This window comes from Ambystoma mexicanum, chromosome 3q (assembly GCF_040938575.1).
Source record: "Ambystoma mexicanum isolate Mex_15411 chromosome 3q, UKY_AmexF1_1, whole genome shotgun sequence".
Classification (NCBI taxonomy): Eukaryota; Metazoa; Chordata; class Amphibia; order Caudata; family Ambystomatidae; genus Ambystoma; species Ambystoma mexicanum.
Window position 1 is genome coordinate 17,523,218 of NC_090926.1, and position 25,979 is coordinate 17,549,196.

The following is a 25,979-nucleotide window of genomic DNA, read 5'->3' on the forward strand; positions in this document are numbered from 1 at the left end:
GCTCGAGAAGGGAGATGTTCAGGAAGAGAGAGTTGGAAGTAGTGCCATCCCAGGCCCCAGAAAGCCTCTTTGACGATGCAAAGGGTCTTGAACTTGATCCTTGTCGCCACAGGGAGCCAGTGAAGAGATTTCAGAGCTGGAGAGATATGATCCCTGGGCTTGAGACCAAGGACAAGTCTTGCAGTCCTGTTCTGGATAAGTTGCACAGGTCAGAGAGAAGAGGCTGGCAGATTTAGAAAGAGGCTGTTGCAGTAGTCCAGCCTAGAGAGGACCAGAGCTCTGGAGACAGTGAGCTTCTGGGGGAAAGTGAGGAAAGGAAGAATACCTATGAGGAGGCTCAGCTGAACTTCTAAGAGACGTCAGAGATGTGAGGAGATAAGGAGAGGGTGCAGTCCAAAATAATCCCGAGTTTCTTAGACTCACAGTTTGGAGCAGGAAGAGGGCCCAGAGTGGGCAGCCAGAGAGAGAGGACAGGAGGGATCTGGTGTTCCGATGAGGAGGATCCCAGTCTTACTGGCATTAAGGCAGAGATCATTAGCGGCACACCATTCCTGAATTGCAGCCAGACAGTCTGGTATAAGAGAAGGGGAAGAGGCGGCTGAGGAGAGCCTGAAAGAGAGTTGGGTGTCATCCAAATAACACTGAAAGTAGCAGCAGAAAGTAGCGATGCAGTGGGCAAGAGGTGCCAGGTAGTGGTTGAAAAGCCAGGGTGAAAGGTAAACCCCTGGGGAACACCACACATAGAAAGAGAGATAGAAGAGAGGAAAGACCCCAGTTGGACCTTAGAGGGTCGGTCAGTGAGGAAGGAGGTCAGCCCGGCCAGGGCCTGATCAGTGATACCCATGAGCTGGGGACTCCCAGCCCTTTAAGATGAGTAGCAATACCCTTGAGATGGATGGGGATGCAGATTTTAATCAAACATCAATAATTCAGATGACACAAATAGCTTGGCAAAAGTTTGTCTGTTTTAATGCAAGTAACTAAAACGAGGAGTACAACGAACATCAGCAATCGCTCGATACTCAACTCTCTATCATTTCATTAAAAAGCTGGGTTCTTAAACCCTAAAATGGTCATAGCTCACGTACTGACCTGTGTCATTACCAACGTCATCCTCTGTGGCAAACTTCTAAGATCGGAAAGCGGCATTGGGTCTAAGTGAGTAACTAAGCATAGGTGTTACATCTGTATAAAGTAACGACGAGACATAATTGGATGCGTCACATCAGGTGGGGCAACTAAGCCCTCCCTTCAAAATTACCAGTATGAACGTCACTAAATGTACGACATCCCATTGGCTACACAAACTATAGGACCCCCAACTACGTGGTCCTCTACAATTGGTTGGCTACTAACATCCGTCAATAACTTTCCACCCACGTGAGCAGCACGCAGACTGAACAAACAGGTGCGGGTGAGCTTGTCTTGATACCAGCTTCCCACCAAATTAAAAGTACACTCCATCATCACCTCAATGTTTCAATGTCAATTACTGTTTGAAGTTGGCCTTGAGTCTGTACTCTTCTCTGGGATTTTTTAAGGATGATGGGTACTGTCTGACTTCCGTGCGTAGGTGTGATCTCCTCATGCGTCCAACTTTCTTCCATCACTTGACTGGACACCACGATTTGAACCTTTCTGTGTATTTGATTTTATTCCTCTAATGCCCTCTGATGTGTTTTGTTTTCACTTCACCTTCTTGAACAGGAGCATCTGTTCTTTCATATTAATTGCATCTTATATCAGCCAATTCTAGTTCTGATAAGACCATGGCTCATCCAACTCCTTAGCTGAAATATATTCTATTTTAACTCAATTTCTTTTGTAACTGTGACATTGAATTGAGGCCTTCCTCATTGCTCAAGACTGCTATATACGTAGTGGAACATTCATTCTTTATTCACTCCATAGGTATCCATGAGGTATATATGTATATATTGGCGCTTGCCGCAATCTATTTACTATAAGCATTTGGCTAGCTTCATGATTGCTTTGCTGCTTGTGTTTCATTGCATCTGTACACGTTTAAACTAACAACATATCTGCATCATGTTTATGGCATAAGTTTCTTCATCTTTATCCCAAGATGTCACTTATCCTTAGTACTTCTTTGTTCTTCATAAACCGTCTGCCTCTCTGGACTGGTTATTCTCTATATGGGGTTGATTCAGTTTCGTATGACGTCACCATTCATCCTGGTCATTCAGTTTCTTCGTTTCATCAGGAATCACATTCAAATGGTCATCATATTGTCTTGAATGTAGGTATGGTTTCCTACGACTGGTAGTTGTTTTCCAGCCACAGAGTTGAGGGTAACTTATTCCAACGTTGCACTGCCTGTACTGGGAAGGATTTCCCCAAGCCTGTTACCCGATTGAAACGTATCACATTCAACTGGCCTTGCTCTTTTGATCTTAAGTGTCTAGATGGGAGATATCTAGAGAATTAATTCTTCAAGTACCTGGGAGCTGAGCCATATAGACATCTATGAACGAATGTGATTGACTTGAAGATAATTCTTTCCTCTATTCTCAGCCAGTGTAGAGACTTCCTTCCTTCTGTTATATGCTCTCTATTTTTTATCTTCTTGATGACACAGATGGCATTGTTTACCATGACCTGGCATTTCTCGATTTCTTTCTTAGGCGTTCCCAACAATAAAGCATTGCCGTAGTCCAATCGGGAAAAAACAATAGCCCTAGAAATCGTTGCTGTATTCTCCTCATTTAAAAACAGGCAGATGGCTCTCAGGAGGCTCAAATAATACGCATTGTTTTTGTGAAGGTATTTTACCTGCACCTCAGACCCCACTGATGCCTCTAAGATCATTCCCAATGTTTTGACTCGCGTCGTTACTGGGATGGTTGACTCCTTTATGGTAAAGGCTTTATATTCTATGCCTAATTTGGCTCTAGCCTGGTGTGTTCTGAAAATCAGTAATTCTGTCTGAGTATTATTGAGACACATCCAATTGAGTTGCATCCACTTATCTATAGATTTGTGGTATTTTAGCACTGTTACTCGGATAGTTACCTTCCAATTCAAAAACCAACTGTGTATCATCGGCTTAATTTGTAAAGAATGTGCTGACATTTTCCAGGAGGTCACAAAGGCATCTTATGTACAAATTGAAGAGAAAGGGGGATAGACTTGCCTCTTGGGGTACTCCGAAATCAATATGTGTGGCCTCAGAAACCTTTTCTCCTGAGTGCACCCTGGATTTCCGATCCGCTGGGAAAGATGTCAATCATGCTAAAGCGGTCGGAGAGCATCCTGCTACTTTTTCTAGTGCCTCTTGCAGCAGAAGTGATCCACCAACTCAAATGCTGCGCTAAGGTCTAGCAGCATCAATATCCTCGCCTTTCCCTTGTCCAAGATAGGAAGCATACGTGTCTGCAGATCTAACATCGCAGTTTTGGTGCTGCGTGCCTCTCTGAAGCCTGATTGTTGTTTGTGGAGGATCTCTTGGCTTTCTATATATTTCTTTTAACCAATTTGTCGCTACCTTGTCCAGTATTTTTAAAATGAAGTTTGAATTTGTAATAGGGCATATGTTGGTAGGATCTTTAGGGTCCAGACCTGCCTTTTTTTATCAATGGCGTAATGGTCACTTCTTTGATGCACTTTGGTACCAAGCCCTCCTGAAACTATGCATTCACAATTCTGGTGAGAAATGGCGTGAATAGATGTTTGTTGTCCAGAATGATTTTAGCCAGTATAATATTTTCCGCACATGATGTCAGTCTCATTTTGGTCAGTATTGAAAGCAACTCTTCCTCCGAGACTGGGAGGAAACTGAAATTGGGGGAATCACCAAGTTTGCTTTTTACTGTAGCTTGCGGTAATGCTGGTCCAGGTTCTCCACTGTTGGGTCACAAGCTGATTAGGCCTGTAAATTGGGAAAGTTTCACAAACTTTCACTGCAAGAGTGGCGTTCTCTCAATCAGGTTGGCACAGTACCTTAGTATGAAGAAACAAATGCAGCCAAAGTCGTTGGTTCCTGGCAGTCCCTGCAGATCTCGCTGTTCCTGAGCCTCAGTCGTGAGGACAAGAGGGAGGAGGTCGGAGGGACTCCTGCACTGCATGGGATCATCGGAAAATGCGAACAAAATTGAGTCGCTTCAGTTCGAGTAACTGTTCTTCAAGCACACAAGCTGGTGTCCTTCCCCCTGGTTAATCCCAACCAGCTTCAAGAATGGTATCCAGGTGGCTTACGAGTTGATTGGTCCCACCAACTCAAAGGGAGAAGTCGTCCTTGAAGGGGCTTCTCTGTCGAGATGAACTTGGCAATTTGGACCTGCAGCAGGGCTTCAACGGGCAAACCAACGGTCCAGGAGTTGCAGCAGCCGTCCTCTTCCAGCTCGTCTTCAGGTCTCTCGTTCTAGTGGCCGACTCTGCTTACCAGTCCAAGAGACTCGCCTTTTAAACAGTTCTCTCCCTTTCATTCCAGCCTCGCTGTCACTCACCCAGCACGGTGGCTGTCCTTGCCGGACAGTCAGCCAGCCAATCACGCCAGAGTGACATTTGGGTCTCCTAGGAGACTAAGCACAGGGAGTTTCGGGCACCTCCGTCACTTCCTGCCCACCCCAGACACTCAGAAGCCAGAGGGGGTCTTCCGTCCTGAAGCCCGCCAAAGGCATACGAACAAAGGGACCAAACCTGGTTTGGTGTGCAGAGACAAACACTAGAAGGACACCTTTCCAAAAAGAAATGTCAAAAAAAGAAGACCGGGACCTGTTTAAACAAAGGGGCTTAAGGCGCCATCTTGAAAAACATTGCTCCCGTGATTTTTAGCTACTGGTGTTCGCGGTTGGGAAAAAGCATGGTAGTTTGTTGTAAAACCACTGCCACCAGCCATTTCGATAGAAAAGGTTAGCATTTGACTGCTACATGAGTTTCTAGACACAGGGGATACTAGGTAACCCTCCAGCACTCTATGGGAAGATAGTGTGCGCTGGGTCTAGAAATTTAAAAAAACTAGTAAATTCAATTTAACCTTACATTCTCTGAGAAACAGTAGTTTATCCCAGAGAAGGTATTTAAAACTTTGGGAGGTCTAAAAAGACATCCCTGTGTTACTGCACTGAGGGTGCTGTGTAACACACATGAAAAGATGCCTATGGAGTTATCTTAAAACTTCATAAACAAAAGAAATAAACACAGAAAAGAAACAGAATTAAAATGTACAGAGTCCCAGAGTTCAGTAAAAGAGGTAGGGGCACTCTAAGGTAGGGAGGAATTAGCACAATTTCGAGAATTCTCCCTAACATGCATCACTTATCGGGTCAAAGCAATTAAGAGAGAAGTCCTGCAGAGAATGATGCTAACAAAGAAGCGTCCTGAATATTTTGACGTAGATATGGTAGTTCAGTATGGACTACTGGCCCCTATGACGTAGGCTTACTGAAAGGAGTTGGGGAAGTGAAGATTAAAGTGAAACCAGGAGCTGTTTTACCTCAAGCACGACAATATCCCATGTCTCGAGAGGCAGATGAAGGAATTTTCAAGACAATTTCCGCCATGATGATGAAGGTATATTACTGACATCAGAGTCACCATGTAATACTTCGATTTATCCAGTGAAAAAAGGAAAAGAGGGGTCATGGAGGCTAATCCAAGACCTTCGCCCAATAAACAAGATTGTAGATGGACTTGACAATATTGCTTTAGAAAGCGTTGTGCTGCAATATGTAGATGACATTTTAGTTTGCAGCACCACAGAGGAAGAGTGCAGACGCGATTCTGTTCAGCTAATGAGTATACTTGCTGACAAAGGATATAAGGTTGACAAAGAAAAGTTACAATATTGTCAACAAGAAAAGTTGTACAAAGGCCAACTGATTTCACATGGGGAAAGAAAGTTACTCCTGAAAGAGCTGAGGCCATTCTAAAAACAGATAAGCCACACACAATAAAACAGATGCAGAGTTTTCTAGGATTATGCCATTATGTCAGAGCATGGGTCTTTGACTACAGCTCGTATACTAGGCCGCTCTTACAGGCCTTAAAGAAAACACAGGCAGTGCAAGAAAAAATCGTGTGGACTGAGGCAAGGGTTTGACAAATTAAAAAAGTCCATTTGCAGAGCTCCAGTTTTAGGGATTCCCAATTATGCAGAAGAATAATTTTTATTCTCGCACACAGATGGTACTTTTGTGACAGCAGTATTTACACAGAGAACTACATTGGGGTATAAACCCCTTGCATATTACAGTGGAATTTTGGACCCAGTAATGAGAGGTCACTTTCCATGCAAACAAAGTTTAGCAGCCACCGCGTTCACCATAGAGAAGGCTTCAAACATAGTGATGGGATGCTCCATGACGTTATTTGTTGAACACGCATTATTTGCCATTTTAGAAAAACCAAAAGGCAAGTTGACTACTCAAAAGGCTTCTACATATGAGGTAATCATATTGACTCCAGCGATTAAAATAGTCTGATGTAAAATAGTAAATACAGCTATGTTTATAGCTGAGCCTATAACCGAAGAAGAACCTCTACACGAGTGTGCGAACTATGAAGAGTTCTGTGATGAGCTTCCTAGAGTAAAAGAAAATGCACCTGCAGGGCGAGAGATTGTCTTCATTTACGGTTCTTCAAGAATCGATCAAAATGACGGCCAAAGATATACAGGTCCACTTTATTTCAGACGGGGCGGGCGGAGCAGAAGGTTCTTCATCCCCCTCTTTGCATATATTGAGTATCCAATCTAAAGGAGGATCCTTGTCCTTCTCGTGTTCATACATTTTCCAAAGCTCTAGACTTGTTAGGTGCTTTTCTAACTTTTTTCCGGTGTACACAGCATGCAAATATGTCATATGCTGTAGAATTGTTCTCAATAATGACCCGCCCTGGGGCCATGGCATAAACATTTAATCTGCGGTCCCTTTAACTCTTTCTGCACTGTACTGTTCAAGTTTTAGCGCGTGCTTTGGTAGTTGTTTGCAAAGATGCACTAATGGTGTAACTTCTTGCATTTCTAACTTTTACTTCTCTTTTAATTATCACTTCGCTTATGCTTTAGTTACAGTTTTCAATTTTGCATTTCAATGAACATACACTTATGAGTGAGCACCAATCGTTGCAAGCTCTAATCGCTTCACAATGTACATTTTTTACTTTAATCTTGCTAAAAAAACAACCATCAAAGTTTAATCTTAAAACAATCACTTTTTGCGTCTTAACTTCACGTTTCTCTACGACTTAAAACATTTATGTTTCAACTCTGACACTATCACACTTTACAACCACATAAAACAAAACAGACAGACTTGACCGGCCACATGTATGTGCACTTCACGATCCTTCCCTCAGGACTCGTCTTACCCTCTAAAATATTGTTCCGACTAGAACTGAAGCCAGTTTCCTTAAGAAAGTCTTTAAACTTATCTTGTCTCCTATATGTCCCTCATAAAAGGGGGCTCTGAATTAAGGGCCTGATTCATGGAAGTGTTTTATAATGGTGCAATCCCATGGGAAAATGTTCCATGAATCAGGCCCTAAGGCTTCTGCTAGCATTCTTGAAAATCTAGGAACAGGACGTATCCTTATAGCGTGGCTACACCTCACAACTATTTTCCTCATATATTACTTGGCAACACTCAAGTCGATGTCTTTCCCCATATACATCAATTTTACGCTCTTACTTTTGCATTATATTTTATCCCACCTCCCTCCGTTACTCTCCGTTTATATCTTTGGTCTTATTCACTCACCGTTCGTTTGTTTTCGTCTTCAGACCCTCGGGATCACCACCTTCGTTACCGCCTCTTCGAACTGCTGTCCGATCCACTTCATGTAGATGTGGAAGGGGTTCCTATATGAAAATAGGGTTCCCGTCACACCCGTCTTGCAATATTTTTTATCCAATTCTAACCACGATCTACGGGGAGCTTCACGTCCTGTCAGCCGAATGGCAAAGGTCGTGCGATATTGCCGAGACTCTAAAGTTACTTATGTCAACGGTCGATGGTATCTTATCTAACCATCAATCTCTGATACCAAGTGAACTGGGGACTCACAGCCCTTTAAGATGAGTAGCAATGCCCTTGAGATGGATGGGGATGCTGATTTGAATTAAACATCAATAATACAGATGACACAAATTGCTTGGCAAATGTTTGTCTGTTTTAATGCAAGTAACTAAAACAGGGAGTACAACGAACATCAGCAATCGGTCGATACTCAACTCTCAATCATCTCATAAAAAAGCTGGGTTTTTAAACCCTGAAATGGTCATAGCTGACTTACTGACCTGTGTCATTACCACCGTCATCCTCTGTGGCAAAATTCTAAAACCTATCGGAAAGCGGGATTGGGTCTAAGTGAGTAACTAAGCATAGGTGTTATATCTGTATAGAGTAATGAAGAGACATAATTGGATGCTTCACATCAGGCCATTATGAATGGCACTAAATGTGCTGCATCCCATTGGCTACAAAACTATAGGACCCCCCAACTACGTGGTCCTCTACAATTGGTTGGCTACTAACCCCCGTCAATAACTTTCCACCTACGTGAGCAGCACGCAGACTGAACAACCAGGTGCGGGTGAGCTTGTCTTGATACCAGCTTCCCACCAATTAAAAGTACACTCCATCATCACCTCAATGTTTCAGTGTCAATTAGTGTTTGAAGTTGGCCTTGAGCCTGTACTCTTCTCTGTGATTTTTTAAGGAGGATGGGTACTGTCTGGCTTCCGTGCGTAGGTGTGATCTCCTCATGCGTCCAACTTTCTTCCATCACGTGACTGGACATCACGATTTTAGCCTGTGTATTTGATTTTATTCCCCAATAGTCCTCTGATATCTTTTGTTTTCACTTGACCTTCTTGAACAGGAGCTTCTGTTCTTTCATAATAATTGGATCTAATGTCAGCCAATTCTAGTTCTGATAAGACCTTGGCTCTTTGGCTCATCCAACTCCTTAGCTGAAATATATTCTGTTTTAATTCAATTGCTTTTGTAACTGCGACACTGAATTGAGGCCTTCTTCGTTGCTCAAGACTGCTATATAGGTAGTGGAACATTCATTCTTTATTCACTCCACAGGTATCTATGAGGTATATATGTATATATTGGCGCTTGCCGCAATCTATTTACTATAAACATTTGGTTAGCTTCATGAATGCTTTGCTGCTTGCGTTTCATTGCATTTGTACACGTTTAAACTAACTACACATCTGCATCATGTGTATGGCATAGGTTTCTTCATCTTTATCCCAAGATGTCACTTATCCTTAGTACTTCTTCGTTCTTCATAAACCGTTTGTCTCTCTGGTCTGGTTATTTTCTATATGGGGTCGATTCAGTTTTGTATGAAGTCACCATTCACCCTGGTCATTCAGTTTCTTTGTTTCATCAGGAATCGCATTCAAATGACCATCATATTGTCTTGAATGTAGGTATGGTTTCCTTAATGGGTACTTCACATCCCATATTCTCTTAGGTATAGGTATTCTTATCGGTACTGCACAGAGTCGTTGCTCTTCTTCTTGCCTTCTGATTGGTGTAGTATACACCACATACTTTGGTTTATACTTCTCAGGTAATGTGGGCGGGGTAGGTGAAGTAGGGGCACTTGGCTCCTCCTCTACACCCAGGTGATCACGGAGGCGATTGAGCAGGATGGCATGGTTGACCACATCAAAACCAGAAGAAAGATCGAGAAGAATGAGGACAGAAGGAAGGTTAGAGTCAAGGTTAGAGAGCAGGTCTTCATGGGTGTTCAGGAGAGCAGTTTCCGTGCTTCTGGCAGCTCTGAAGCCAGACTGGTAGTCGTGGAGACAATCAACAGATGCAGTGTGCAGATTAAGCTGGGAGATGGCCAGCTTTTCCAGATGTTTGCCCAGGAAAGGAGTGATGGAGATCGGGCGATAGTTACCCGGAGAGGAAGGATCGGCAGAGGGCTTCTTTAGAAGGGGGTGCACAAGGGAGTGCTTAAGGGGGAGGGGAAGGTTCCAGTGGCAAAGGAGTGATTGCAGAAATCGGCAAATGCTAGAGCCAGGGTGTCAATGTGTTCCTTGATGGTTCTGGATGAGCAGGGGAGAACCTGCTTTGACGAGACTGTCATAAATCAGACTTGTCTAGAAACATAGTCAGGGGTGAACAAGGGAAAGGAGGAGGAGGGACGGCCACAGGCGGGCCAGGAGTGGAGGAGGAGGAGGTAGAGGAAGAGAGGGTGGACATGATGTCCTCAGTTTCACTGATGAAATGAGATGTCAAGGCTGTGCAGAGGCTCTGGAAGGGAAAAGGAGAGGTACAGACTGCAGCAGGATTGGCCAGCTCCTCATTTGAAGAGTTTGGCCCAGTTGTTAGATGCCACAGAGACGCAGGCTTAGATGTGGGCTCTCTTCTTAGCGAGGACACAGAGTCTGTATTGCCTTTGGAGCGGGCAACCGCAATGGGCCAGTTTGTCAGGGGGTGCACTTGATGCCCTCCACTTCCTCTCAGCCACCCTACACTTGCGTTTAAGGGTGACAAGGTCGAAATCATACCAAGAGTTGCACTTGGATTGGATCCTCATGACAGGGACAAGAACATCAAGAGTGTTAGAGATAGAGAGATGAAGTTTAGATAGGGCTTTGTCAGGGTGAGAGTCAGCCAAAGGTGTAGAAGGAGGAGCGAAAGTAGCAGCAAACACCTCAACTGACACACGCTTCATGGGTCGGATGATCGAGAAGGTAGGTGGAAGTGCTGGAGTCGGCTTGGAATGATAGGTAGAGAGAGAGTGGTGGGAGAAAAGGAGAAAGTGATCACTCCAGGAGAGAAGAGTGGTGAGAGGGTTAGAGGGTTGCCATCTGTAAGAACTGCTCCACCTCCATTTCAGCCTTTCCTGCTGGCTGAACTGCCTCTGCCCTCTCAGCCTCCATACTCCTTCAGTTGCAGCTTGTCTTGACCCTTGTGTCGCCGCAAATCTCTGTGCGGTTTGAGCCAGATTGCCCTCGTCTCCTGCAATCACTGACAAAACCAGCAGGCGGCTTAGGAGTGCACCGCTGCTTCACTCGTGCTCCGCTTTTTGTGCGGAGCTGTGCGTGCAAGACTGGCGCCCCGTAGCACTCAGCTGGCCTCATTGACCTCTGGTCTCTTATGCTGGTCAGGAAGTGTTCCAGGCGGTAAAGTGTTCCAGGTAACTGACCTTGATGTGCTTCACCCACTGAGGTCGGGATCCACCTGAGGCCGGCCCCGCATTTCACTGTAGCATTAATCAACGCTGTCCTCTCTGCTACCTGGCGGTATTGATATTCTGAAAGGAGGGTCTCCTCAGCTCATCATCTTCTTCTTGCTGATAGATTTTATCCATCAGCAGTGATTTTTTTGGATACCGAAGCTTAAGCCTCATTACTCCATCTTCTCGGGTTGAGTGTTCAGTCGTGGCTTAGGATTATTCTTGCTCTGTGTGGACTTGTCACAGTAGGACTGGTTTCACGGGGTCTTTGCTGTGATGGGCCACGGGTCTCCTGAAGGCGGGACGCCCTTATGTACCTGGAGAGGGGCAAGCCTTCTATTGGCTGGCTGTCTTCCTTCCGGCTGTAGCCCCTCTTCCTGTATCCCCGTTTTCAATGGCTTAAGACCACTTTTTTGCGGGCTCCGGCAGACTTCTTTGTTAGACCTCCAGGGCGAAGTGGTGCCCAGGTTAATTTATTCCTCCTCCTCGGTCGACTACGACTCCCTCGTCGGCAACGCCCTTGCAGTGTGGCTGCATTATTAAAACATGAAAAGGCATTGTGAAAACAGTGGCCTTCAAACTTTATGCCGAGCCCCTCTCCCCATAAAAACAATTACAGTGTCAGTGCTGCACTTATGTGACACTGGAACATTTCTGCATTCAGTTGGTAGAACCTATGGCATGCCACAACCCGCATTCAGCTAAGTCCTTGCACAGGTGGGAAATGCCATGCTGTGGCCTACAGATCAATGGATACATTTCCCGACAGACGCAGCTAATGTCTGTGTTCCACCAAAGCTTCCTTATACAGCGCTGAACTTCACCCCAACCTATTTGGGATTTTAGATTGTGTCCATGTGCCACTATGTCCGCTTTGGGGGAAAAAAACACAAAATGCAGCATTCAATGAAATCTGGAATGACCTGGGGTGCCATCCTCATGATAGCATAGGGCTGCTCTCACGCCCCAGGATCATTTCATGATGAAATGATTCTATATTAGCACCAGGGTAATGTTGGGCAGCAAACCAGCTTCTGAGCAATGCAGGCTTCAGCCATTCATCAACGTCTGTGGTGCACGCTGTTGGCTGCAGCACTCCACTGGCATACATGCCAACCCTCCCGATTTAGGCGGGATACTCCCAAAATTTCATGCTATTTTTCACGTTATCCCACCTAAAATAATTCCAGCGCCATTGTATTCCTATGGGGAAAATTACGTCTCCGATTTCTCTCACAAAATCTCCCTCCTAGGTACGTCGGAATGGTGGCATGTATGCACTGGATGTGCAATTCACCTTCACCTGGATCCCTCGATCTCCTTCCCACCGCCCCCTTCCTCAACACCTTACCTTCGGGAGATGTTGCCCTCCCGCTAAACCGTCATTGCGCGTGTCTGCCGCTTCTCACTCCATGCCCCCAGTGTCAAAGCAGGACATGGAAATGGAAGACGGGCTCCACCCAGAGTCTCACGCTCCTTCCATGGCTGCCATGTTTTTTCCTATGTTACATTAACTCCACAAGTTGCACGCTTACTGTGGCCCGTGTTTTTTTTTTTACTTTGAACTTGGGCTTGCCCTGGGGTGCTAATAGTCACAATTCATTTGATTTTTATATATTTAACCTTTATATGGCACTTTTATTCAAACAGTTTGACAATAGAAATGATAGTGGTACAACAATCATGACAAACACTGTAATAATGACAAAACAGAAATCAATTCAGTTATAGAGTCAATAAACACAGTATTATATTTCTTGAAAATGGTCAGTGTGAAGACGCACCCCCAAATAAAGAGAAAGTACATTCCAGAGATTAGGAGCCACAAGTTGAAATGAACAAAAATGAGAGGAAGGGGGACAAGTGGTGAGAAGAACTTGAGAAGAAGAACAAAGAGAACGTGATGGTTGATACAAGGAAATAAGGCAAGAAGGATAGTTTGGCGCAAGAGCAGGCAGACATTTGAAAATACGACATAAAAAATTAAACTGGACATGATCAGCAATGGGAAGCATCGACATATAACTTTATTTCGGCTGATCGCCATAAAAGTTGCACAACACAATATTATGTATTACAATACAAAACTCGAGGAAGCATTAATCAAGATGATAGTATGGGACTCGAGGGGCTTGGGAATCAGAGCCATCTTGGAGCAGGACAGAGGTTATTCCCTCTAACTGATCCCACAGTGGTCTTTAATGCCTGTGGTCGACAAGGGTGCCTTGGGCTCTGTCCCCAATGGGACAGCATTTGCTCCTATCAAGACGGGCCCCAAAGACGTTTTTCCACGAGGGCAGGAGCTTAGTACAATAGTGCTGTTTGGCAGGGGGCTGATTCGCCTGGCAGTTCACAGTATGTCCCTGGCCACTTTGGGATCTCTGAGCTTTAGTTCAACAGAGTCAAGTGCATCCTTTCCCCTTTCAGGTGTCCTAATACACTCCACAATATCCTCCCCGGTCACAAAGAGACACCCCCTCATGGAGCGGAGCCAATGTAAACATTTGTTCCGGAGTGCTTCAAATGGTTCATGCCGCGAGGAGATTAATGTGGGTACTCCATGCAGGAATATTGACCGGTGAGCAGAAACCCAGGCAGTATAGGAGATGGATTAAACAGGTCCTTCGCGGATGACCCAATTACCTCAGGGGTTCCAGCTACCTGCAGACCTCGGCCCGTTTCTTTGCTAGTAATAACACTTGTATTCGTTGGTTTGCACCTGTACTCTTCTCGAGGTACACACTCACCCTTACTTGGGTTGGGGGCTTCGGTACAGTGGCTATGGGTCAGCGCTCCTACTGAGCTTGGGGCGTTCCACTTTATCAGTACCCTGTTCTCTGCTGCCAAGATAGACACTGGTTTCTCAACTGTTTACCTTCCATTTAAATACATAAAGGAAAGGAGAAGTCTTTTTTAGTGACACTAATTCTAGCAGCACTAAACCACAACTATGACAACTCTCTTTTCCCCATTTGTTCCCTTCCCCTTGTCCACGAGGGTGGCATCGGAGACCTTACTTAGATCCCTCAATTTGGAAGGTGAGCTGGGTACAGGAGGAGGGCTGAGTGGTGAGGAGATGATGGCGTTGACGGTCACTGGGGATAGAAACTTGGCCTACCGTTCATTTGGCAGCAGGGATATTGATGTGGTCTGGGTAAGCTTTCCCTCCCATTGCCCTTTCAGATATGAGGGGCCATTTGAGACCAGCAGGGACATGATCCCAGGTTGAGTTTGGGCCCACCGTGTCAAAGGTGCCTGTTGATCCGGTTGAGCGAGGGAAGTTGGACATGTCTCCTTATGGCGCTCCAGACCTGGTTCTGGAACTGTCAAACATGGTAAGGTGCCATGAAAGGCTATGGAAGAAGTGGAATCATTGGAAACTGTGACACTGTCAATGATTGCCCCTCATCCCCCCACCGAGTGAGCTGCTTGAAACAAATTGCTGGATTTCGGTAATCAATAGGTGTGCATTCCCAAAGAAAATTGGCAGCGTCATGCAGATTGGGAGTAGCTATAGTGCCAACCCCTGGAGATGATAGCATAGATAGCTTGGGTATTAGGGTTGGTCTGTTTCTCTTTAGGGACAAGATTTACTGTTTGGCCGCCAGCTCAGGCCAGGGGCCCCAAGCCAAAACAGGGCCAAACGCCGGAAGGGAACTAGATGCCTCTGCCAAATCCTGTGTAGGATCCTGCACAGTAAATTCTGGTAAATATGGGATGGGAATATGGGAGTATGTAACTGAAGTACAGGATCGAGGAAAGACTCCAGAAGAATCTAAAGCTACCTTCATTCCATTGCATTAGGTTCCACCCGATAAATATGGATGAAAGAAATAGGACCCAGCCGCCGATTATTCAGGCAGCGGCCAACAACGGCTTCAGCAGGCTTCGGGGCAACTCGTGGTGAAAGAGTGCTGCTAACACCAAGCGGGATGCCAACACCCCGCGCTCTTAACACCGGAGGCTTCACCCTAGCGGGGCTGCGCAACAGTCCTTAAGGGAAAGGGGGCGTGGCCTGGCAAATCCAACAGAGGCCCTCCTTGGCCAGAAGACAGGAGCGGCAGCGGGACGCCAACACCCCATGCCCTTGATACCACGGGCAATGGGAAGCCAACGACGTTGAGCTAAATATGGCGAAATATTAGTTAAGTAACAAACATAGAAGGGAAGAGAAGAAGTGCATAATTAGATAGACCACCAGAGAGTGAACAACAATAATTCAGTCGAGAAAGAACTTTCTTCACCGAAAAAGTCAACAAGTAACATATTTTCTGAATATCGAAAAGCTGAAACCAACAAATGCGAACAACAGAGTGGATTTGCTCTTGATGAGAATGTGTGGAGTCAAGAATAAACCCTGGTTCCATGCTCGATCAGAGAGAGGAAGAGCCACTGCAGACAGGGATATGGGGCTATGGAAGTAGAAGCAGGGAAAAATCCTATTTCTGTCACTTTGGGATTAAGTTTAAGAAAATGAGATGACATCCATGAGTTAATGGAAGAAAGACAAGACGATAACGGCTGATGTAGGGAACCAGTCAAAAGCAGGAAAGGAAAAGAAGATCTGTGTATCATCTGCACAGACATGGACTTGAAAACTGAATTGAGAAATTAAGACGGCCAGACGCGTGGTGTAACAAGTGAAAATTAAAAGCCCCAATAATGAACCATTGGGAACCTCAAAGGGACAGCTTATCGATGAAGAAGTAGAGCCTTTCCATGAGACAGAGGAAGAGCGATCTGATTGATCGATGAAGAAGTAGAGCCTTTCCATGAGACAGAGGAAGAGCGATCTGATTGGTAAGAAGAAAACCAATCCAAGGCTAAGCCAGAAATCCCAAAAGAAGACAAACAAAGCAGAAGAAAATGACCATCAGTGCCAAAAGCAGCACTGAGCTCCCGTAACTCCAAATGGAAGAGAGGTTATTGGGACAAGCATGATGAAGAACATTGGACACCCTCAGATTCGCGTTTTCAGTGGGAAGGCCAGGACGAACCCCAGATTAGAAGGACTAATTCACTTTTAGAAATCATCGATCAAGCCTTCTAGAGACTGAAGTTAAAGTAAGGTGTCAAACTAGATGAGGTTGTAGGATAAAACAGGTTAGACAAATTACAACTAGCAGTTCTAGAAGCAACGTTCCACGTTGTACGGTCGGTACGGTCAGTGAGGTTTCCATGAGTTTCTAGAGGTTTCAAAGAAGCAAAAAAGAAAAACTGAATTGTTTGTCAGGCATCATTGTGACTGAGTTTTACTTGAAGCAGTGTAGTCCAGCTGACAAACCATAGCAAGTAGGAGTAAACAGGAAAAGGGCTTGTCCTTAGAGAATCGACCTTTGAAACGCCTGGGAATGGGTGCTGTGGGAGTTGGTTACTTAAGGACAGAGAAACTTACCTCAGCACGTCGAATGAGGGCACAGAGCGTTAGAGCCAAGGGCGGCAAGGTGACCCGGTGGAGATGGGATGGCTCGATGCAACCTCTCCTGCATGCACAATACTGTGGCAATATGACCCGAGGCAGCGGGCCAATACTGCCCCAGGTAATGCCCCCGGGGTTGTAGTTACAGGCCCGAGCATAACGAGGGCTCTAACTAATCCCCGGGGGCATTACCGTGGGCGGTATTAGCCCACCGCCGAGGGTTTTCTAGCCATTAGTACCCCGGCCCGTTAGACCGGGGTACTAATGGCATTTTTTTCTGTTTCAAAACGCGGTTGTGTTTCGAAACAGAAACAAAAAATAAAAGTTGAAAAAAATGGCCGCTGGCAAAGGGAAAACGTAGTCTGTTTTCCCTTTCCATGTCGGCCAACAGGAGCGGGGCGCTGGGAACAGAAGTGATTCCAGCGCGTTGGCTCCCAACAAAAGAAGAAAAAAGAAGGTAAGTGGTGTTGGGAGGGTGGGGAGGAGATAGTTTGCAAGGGGGAGGAGGCTGGAGGAAAATAAAAAACATACAGTCCCCGGCGGGGGACGAAGGCAGCCTCCAGCCATGGGGAGGCTCAGAGCGGAGATTGCCCCGTTTCGAGCCTCCTCATTGGCTAAGGGGCTGCCACACCCCTCACCGGGAACAGAGTACTCGGCACGCACTAATGTACACGGGAATACCGTGTGGTATGGCTCGGAAAAGAGCCAATCTACACGTTGTATTCCCAGTGCGCAGCACATGCCGGGTACTAATGTTCATTATAAGGCATCTCAACACAACTATATGTTTATTCCTTCATCCAGTCGAACACGGCCATGTTATTTGGTATATGCACGCCTAGACTATTTCCTTTGACTTCTGTGACTTGTAATTGTGCTTTTCCCATTAGCAATCCAGAACTACAGGACCTAGAACACAAGACTGGAATCTCTCAAATTACATGTTATGCTATGTTGATTTATACTGCACACCGCTACCACCCAGGGGCAGTCTCCAGGCGCTCATATGGTCTACTGGAAAATCTGACTTTCATCTGTACCCTGACAGCCAGCGACATATCATGCCCACTGCATGCCACTCATCCATTTTCCAGCACTCCCTACCTTCAACCACTGTACAAACCAACAAGCACACAACTCACAAAATCACACTCACATGACTGTAGCAATAGTAGTCAACACAAGAATGAGAGTATGTGTGGGCACTCATTGAATGCATGATTGGACAACATTAATACCCAAGAGCATTTTCAAGAAAATAGACTTAGAGCCGATTTTTCTTTTGCCCCTGATTCAAGCAATCCTTTCCTACCATGACTGTTCTCAAGCGTATGTCATCCAGTCCGCCCAATGGAAGAGCAGTGCAGTCAATCTAGGGCCGCTATACCTTCAACTCTCTCTTCCTAAATACCTTCCTTCTCAAGCTCTTTGCTCATCCGCCTTCAACTCCCTCAGGGTCAGTCGGTTGAATCACCTCAAAACCTTTTTCTTTGCTTCTGCTTTTTCTCCTCCTCTCCCCTGCTGACTTCCTGGCTGATACTGAAACTGCACTGGTTTCCTAGCCACCCTCTGATCTCAGGCCCATGTCCCTTCCCCCGCCAGTCGCACTTTGGGACTGTTTCTGTATCCCTACAGTCCCACTACCAGCACTTGACACCGGATGTCTGCACTTACCCTTGCACTTGCCACCTGCTGGCCGTACTTTACCTATTGTTGTTTATTCTATTTTCCCATGTACCGCACTTTACCCCTTGTACCGCTATGTACCCCCCGCACTTTCCTCCGTCCCCCTTCCCATGCACTTGCGCGATCTGAATGACACCTGGCCTAGTATGATCGTCGTCTGTCCTCCCTTTGTTCCCCTCTCTTGCCTCGTTGCGCCTTGAAACACCTGTGTATAGGCACGTTATAAATGCCATATCATATCAATCACATATCATTCAGGACATGGAGCTGCACTGAGGGCACATTCAACCTACTGAGGGCAAGACTCAGGAGGAGACTCAGGTCGGCAGGGCTCTGCAATATGGTCCTGAGAAGGTTCGATGAAGGTGACGCTGATGATAGTTAACACAATTTCCAGCAAAGTGAAGAAGAGGCCATTGATGGGAAAGGCATCAGACAGGGCGCCATAGACAGTTATTGTGAACTGCACACACTCACAATGAAAAGTACACAACCACGGTTCAACCCTAACCTAACTCCAGCCTTCCGCCAATATCCTATCACCTCCCACACCACAGCATGTTTCCACCAAAGCCTAAACCCTACCCCCTCCCAAATACTGAAATATACTCCCACCGACCTATAGCCTTTCCAGTCCTTAAAAGGCCAACATGTGGCTCTTTCTGCCCTATAGCCTGCACCCTCCCGAACCTCAACACATATCCTCCCCACGCCTGTATCCTAAGCCCTCCACAACCCCAGCATATTTCCCCAAAATCCTATATCCAACACACTTCGTAACCCCAACCTATGTATTGCGCCACCTACATAGCCCAATATATATCCTGCAGGCCTATATCCTACCCCATTTAAAACCCCAACACATATCCCCCAGTCCTGCATCCTACTCCCTGCCTAACAGCAATATATGTCCACCCAGGCCTATCGCCTACTCCCTCTCTAACGCTAACCTATTTCCATCAGCATTCATAAAGGTGCTTGGCATTTCCTCTGGCGGGGGCAGCACTGCGTGCTGACCGACACAGGGAGGTGAGGTGAAGAGGCGTTGCTAGGGGCGGGCTGAGGGGGCTATTGCCCCGGATCTCTTGGTTGTAGCCCCAGATAGAAGCTCGGCGGCTACAGCCAAAAGTCTAGCTAGCCCGAGTCCCAACAGACCTGACATTAGCGTAGCCCCAGATCTTTTTCAGACCTAGCAACACCCCTGAGGGGGTATCATTGCTGTGAGAACTGGGAAGGAGAGTTGGAGGAGATGGGTAAGAAGGTGGCAGAATCACATACAAAGGAAAGTGACATTCTAGAGGGATATGTGTTCCAAGGATGTTGGTCAGTGACACAAGTGAGCTTTCATGTTCACCATTGGTCCGCTGTATCTTGCAGCTGATAGAGAAGTTGGATCTGGCCAAACCGTTTATAGACCATAACATGGCACACGCCATGCAACGTTATCTTCATGCATCCCTGCTGATGTGCTGCCCATTGGGCGTGAAAGCCGGTGCCAGAGCCACAGTGGGTGGCTAGGGGAGAATTTAGAGAAATGAGTTCCAATCTGGGTAGACGTTTCATCACCACCACGAACCATAGTATCATCTCCAATATCCTCCACTCCTTCATCTTTGTCCTCACTGGGGGCGGTGGCCCCTGCCTGGGGGACATGGAGAAGTGGGTAATGAATGATCTGCCTGTAGCAGCACTCTGCCATGTTTGTCAGTATGGTGTTATAATGATAATGTATTTCCTAGATAGTGCTACACACCCAGAGGTCTCAGAGTGCTGAAATAACACAAGGCATTATTATCCCACATAGCGGTACTCAATTGATCGAACTCGGTAGGATGAAACGCTGAGTTCCGGATTGGAACCTGCCACAGCAGGCTGTGCACAGATATCAGGGGCAAGCGCTTAGCTCACTGATCGGCGGGTCACTCACCTACTGTGCACCTGCCTGTACATGAGTCGTCACCACACACAGTGTCACCATCAATGAGGGCACTGAAGATCTGCTCCCAGGACACAAATTCCAGGGCATAGACCATGCCACCTTTAGTCAGTACCCGTGTCAGTCTAGAAAATTGGATACCTCTCGTGATTGATGGCAAACGTATTTTGGTGGCCGTGGGCCAACTGTCTCATGCACGATACGATAGAAATACAGGTTTCCGAGTTTACCAATGAGTGGCCATTTTGATGTAACAAGGATCGCCATTTTGTTTTCTAACAATTGCTCATTGCTTTCTGTTCAAATTGCTTCGCAGCACATTTTCTGCTTACACTGCTCGACTGTTAATATTGTTGTCTGAACGTGAAAGGACAAGGACGCAGGGCCGCGAGGCTAATAAGAGTTCGTTGAAACACAACGTAGGCAGCACCGGGAAGGAATGCCCGGCTCCCTCCCGAATGTAGCCTTGAAGCAGAGCCGCAGGGCATTTAATCATTTCACAGCTGCCAGCCAGTCTCGTTATATGGTAGACCATGTTAGAATAAAGCAGCTAAAGGCTTGAATTATGCTCTTCTTACGGCCCCCCTTTACCGAGCCCTGTAGAGCGTGTCGGCTCCCAGGACACGAATAGCACCTCATAGATAGCAAGGTCTGGAATGTGACCCTTCCCCCGTATGTAGCTTGCTTCCAAGAAAGAGAAGCACTGTGTTCTATTCAACAAGTAAAAGATGTCTCCGCACTTGCAAAATTGCATATTGTTACTAGAATAGATATTTGAAGGTGTCATATTCGTCGGAAGTGTCCATCATCAAACCGAGTTCAAAGAAACCCAATAAAGGGGGGTGTTAAACATGTCACAGCTGATTGTATGATATGCATTTTGTATATATGTAACTGATGTATGTAATTCGCTCTCTTGCGTCCCTCGAGGTCTAGAGATACACGTCGCGGGGCATGAGACCGAGTTGGCCAACTGAGACTATTTGCTTTGCAATAAACCCTAGCTTTGGGAATACAACCTTGTGTCTGGCGTACCTATCATGTGTGGTGACTTGCCTTGTTTCCATAGACGTGAGGGACCCCTATGGGCCCATTTCACCAGGACCTGGAAATGCTCTGGCCCAACTAAGGATGGTCATCAGTAGGCAAGTGGGGTCCTGTCATTGTTTAATCGTTTTCTTGACACCCAGCAATGTTGTGCCCATGGTGTTGACACCTTTCAGGTCACACGCTGCTAACGCTCTGCCCACTCATCATTCCAATCGTATTCATTTTGCTACAAAGAGGAGTGGCTCCCATGTTCACACTTGCTACCTCCTCAGCAAAGGCAGTGAGCCCCTCATCTGAGAAGTTACGTTGTGTTGCAAATTGTGCCCACTCACAGTGGTGCTCTTTGTGCTACTTGGCATTTTCCTATGGTTGGAGGGCACTTTCGGTTGGCAATTGACAGAAATGTATGATCAGGTTGGATTGAGTCAGCCATGTATTTTACACCCGGGGAGGAAACGAAAGTGATGCGTGTACTGTACTACTGACTGTTTTACCATGCATGCAGTTTGCAACAACATCTGTGTGTGCGGTGGGTGCTACAGCAGGCTGGTTTGCCAAACGCTGCATGATTTTACCATACGGATAGATGTAGTGTCTGGGTTCATCTGATGGAGAAAGGAAGGACTCAAGGATCACCATGATGCGTGAGTACAAAGGTAATAGGTTCTTTATTCAGTTTCCGGTATCAGGCTAGTAGGAAAGAGGGAGAACAGGTAATGAGCATCCTTCCAGCTCAGCTGCCATAACCTGGATGACCAACAGTCACTCATGAAACCTGAGGACACTCCAGGTTCCATGGCATTCCACATTCCATCCCAGATAGCTGGTGCAAGCACCATGCTACAATAGACAGGATTATTGTAATCATGCAATGTGTGCAGTAAGGGTAATGCTGCATGCAGTATTTGCTCACTAAGTTCTGCGCATATCCGTGATAAGTCCCCTGAGTCTAAGATTGGATGTTATATATGGTTCTCTTTAACCTACAATCCTCCGCATGTCAGCCCCATGTTTTCCACCTGTCTATTCATTATTTAGTTTTCAAAATGTCTTTATATTTAACAAATACCAACTTAATGGGTGAATGACACATTATTACCCTTTTTTATCATTTAAATAACAAAAATTCTGTTGAATAATATTAACTGTGATTTATGTGCAACAATGGCCTGTGCTTAATGTCTTTGATGTGATAATATGTCAACACTAAATGTGGATGACAATCTTATGTTACAATCATTTTGTATAAGAGTAGACATAAAGAGCCCAGTTTTGAAGACGAGGACAGTCAAAACACGTGTCACATATGGGCAACTAATATATATTAAAGACAAATTGATACACAAACTCAAGACTATTCTCTTTGTTTATCTAACATTAATACAAGTATATCCAACTATTGTCAGATCAGCGCCATGTGGAGGTACCAAACCAGAACTTATATTTACAATAAGGTGAGGGGCACCTATGGTACTTGGTAGAGCGAAGGTCCACAAGCCCAGACGACTTAGCGCAGAATGAAAAGGCATTCCCCGTTTTTGGATCTAGTTTCAAACTTTGTCACTCCGCAGCAAACTCTCAAGCCAAAAGACATGAAAGAATATCTACTCACTAGAGATGAAGATACAGAAGCCCTTTTCTTGCAATGAAGGAGTACCACCCATGTATTTCAAGCATCAAAAATTGTCAAAGAAGATCTTAGACATACATTTGTGAAACTAGAAAGACTTTCCAAGAAGGCAATGAATAAATACTGGGAAAAGGTTACTATGAAGAATAAACCGAATAAACGGATATGATTCCAAAAGGACTTCGCCTTTTGATTTTTTCAAGACTTCAATAACCCAGAAGACAGTGATCTAGCAGAGAAATGGGAGGAAAACCTCATTAAGGCTTCTAAAGTTATAATGGAACTCCTGGTGGAGCATGCAACGAGGGAACAGGAAAGTGAAGCAGATTAAAACTGTAAAGAAAAAAATCACAGATATGAAGGCTTTGGAAACAACAAAAAATAAGTATTATCAAACCAGGTATGGTATTCTAAAAGAATATCAAGCTGATGTAGAAATTAGGAAATCGAGGAAATTCTTCTGGGATGACAAAGATTATTGTGACTACAGCATCTAACCTTCCAGGAGATGTATAATGAACAACCAACGACACACTTAAGGGAGAGCACGGCGGCATCATCAGCTAGGAGCTCTGATGTTGAAAGACCTAGATGAAGGAAACATCAAAATTGGTGAAAACCAAGGAGCAGAACCCCACACAAGAAAAGGTTTACCAAATAAAGACTGTTTACCAAATAAAAAGGTTGAAAAATTCAACAGAGGCATTACAACCAAACACGTCAGATTCCAAATTCCTATCACTACAAATAATACAATTCATGGGAGAGGAGGAGAGGAAGGAGGGGGCGGGGGGCAGAAGAGAAACACAAGATCTACAAGAAGATCAAACAAGAAGAAAATCCAGAGCAAGTACCAGAGAACAAACATGGAACATGAGACAAACAATCTCGTTATCAACCTCTCAGACACAAGCCTGACCTCTGAAGTAACATTAGTACTAAATACAGGTCTATTATTCACGCCATTTACCTGCAGTGACCTCATAGAATTGCAAGTAGATTTATTTAAATGTACCCACAAATGTAAACTAAAAACAATGTTTGCATCCCAAACACGACGAATAAAAGAACATGAGGCCATGTCACAACCAAGGGAACTTACTATCAGTGACATTCAGAATACATACTTATGATTAACATTAGAGGAAGAAGCCAGAACTGAAATTGTAGAGACCGTGCATGAACTCAATATTAGATCAAAACATTTGGAAATGAAGGAACTGAAACTGAGATCCACATTTATTCCACTGATCCCTGTGGATAACTTAATAGACACCTTTCAGAGGACAGTGGTAGAAAACAAACTAATAAATAAACAAAAACGGAGAAAAACAATATACACAGACAACTTACTACCAACAGAACATCAAGCCATCCAAAACTCGGCCAAAGATACAAAGATCGTTACAAAAGAAGCAGATAAAGGGGGAAACATAGTGATAATGAATTGTCAAGATTATATCAAAATGGCGAACGCACATTTAGATACTCCAGGCTACTTCCGGATTTTGAAAACTGAGCCAATACAGGAAGTCATACCCGAAATGAATGGACATATTGAGAAATGCTACAGACAAGGTCTCCTTACAGACTCTAAGAAAACCTATCTAATCGTGGAAGAGCCCACCTGGCCCACTTTGTACTTTTGACATCGGTAATAGCAGAAGCAAGACCCATCTAAAGTGGCATTGGTTGGCAACCGAAAAGACTTCAGAATACCTTGATACCTTCATTCCTCCCCTTTTATCGGAATTACCATCATATCTTAAAGATACAACACAAGTACTTAACATATTGAGGGAAGTCAAAAGGGCACCGGACCATCTGTTAGTTTCGGTGCACTCGGGCCTCATGTAAGAGGATTCAATTCAGCACTACAGCCAAGTTAACGCCTAGTCTAGAATACTGAATGAAAACCCTTATTGATATATCTTTAGGTCCAGTTCATGCGTCCTGGATGACTACCCTTGTATAACACCCCTCTCTTGGAATCCCCCTGACCCCACTGAGCCAAGAAGTAGTTCTGTTTTGCAAGTTTAAAAAGGTTATTTGATAAATTAAAATATATATATATATCACGCTTTATAATAAATTAATAATTGAATAGCACACTTAATCTGATATGGTAAATATTAACAACGGAGAATCTGGCACTAGCACACTTCTTTATAATGACTAATGAGTTAACATGAAATGGATAAGGTAGCACACTGGGAAATAGGAACAAAAGTATACTGTGGTAGAGGATGCTTTATGTAGCTCAGGTGGATGCAATATTCACTGAATGCAATACAGGAAATACTCAATGTGATTTCAACCCAACAATGTAATCACTTTTCTCTGGCAATTCCCTCCCCCCCTTGATGCAAGGCAAGGAAATGGAAGGAAACACACAGTTCTCAGAAATGCAATCAAATGTGATTCAGTTCAATCCCAGCAAGCTTACAGAAAACAGATAGGAGTTTTGAAAACACAGGCAATGCTTGGATATGTGCTGGCAATGAATGAGAAATATGCTAAATTTGCTTTTAATTCCCTTATAGAGGTTCAGGGTGAGTGGTATCTAGTTAATATTAGTCCAGGCTCACACTAGCAATGATGCAGGGATAGTTAGCAGGTTAAACGAATTTCTGGCAAATGGAAAGCAAAACTGCTGTCTTTTTACACGTGAAGAAATTTGCAAATCGCGGCAAAATTCGCGGATGCGCCGAGCGCTATTACAAAGGAACCGCAAGGACTATCTCTACCGTTTTGGGGTCCTAGAAAAGCCTGGGATCTCAGCTTCCAAATGAAAGTTATTGCAAGTCTCTAGCCCAAACGGTTGCGGAGATATGAGTAATTTAGTAAAGGTCGTTTTTGGTTTTGTAAATTTTAAACGCACACTTTTTCAAAATGACAAGTGACAAATTTTTGCAGCTAGAATGACAGGTGACAGCTAGGAGGCAGTTCTACTTAGGTTAAATAGATTGAATTAGATGAATTTAAACTAAGAGATGTGTTCTGAGTTTTGCTAAGTACTCACAAGAGATTTTGAACAGGAAAGCGACTTGGTCACGGACTTCAGTCTGGTCAGGTCTTTCCGGGTTCTG